Genomic DNA, 206 nt, shown 5'->3' with positions numbered 1-206 from the left:
AAACTATTACTCATCATAAGCTTGACTATCCGATACAACATGACCTCTAGGCAGCGGAGCAATCGGAGTGGAAGGCTAAGAGATGCCATTACCTACATTGTAGCAAGTCTCGATGTGCTGAGCAATGCACTTGAGCTAGTTACTTATCTGCCAAAGGAAATGAAGGGGGTGAGTCTCACAAACTCACTGATCATCAATCCCGTGAG

The sequence above is a fragment of the Theobroma umbraticum genome, unplaced genomic scaffold, assembly GCF_002168275.2.
Source record: "Theobroma umbraticum cultivar Fairchild unplaced genomic scaffold, ASM216827v3 scaffold_459.0, whole genome shotgun sequence".
NCBI lineage: Eukaryota > Viridiplantae > Streptophyta > Magnoliopsida > Malvales > Malvaceae > Theobroma > Theobroma umbraticum.
This window is presented reverse-complemented; position numbering follows the sequence as displayed.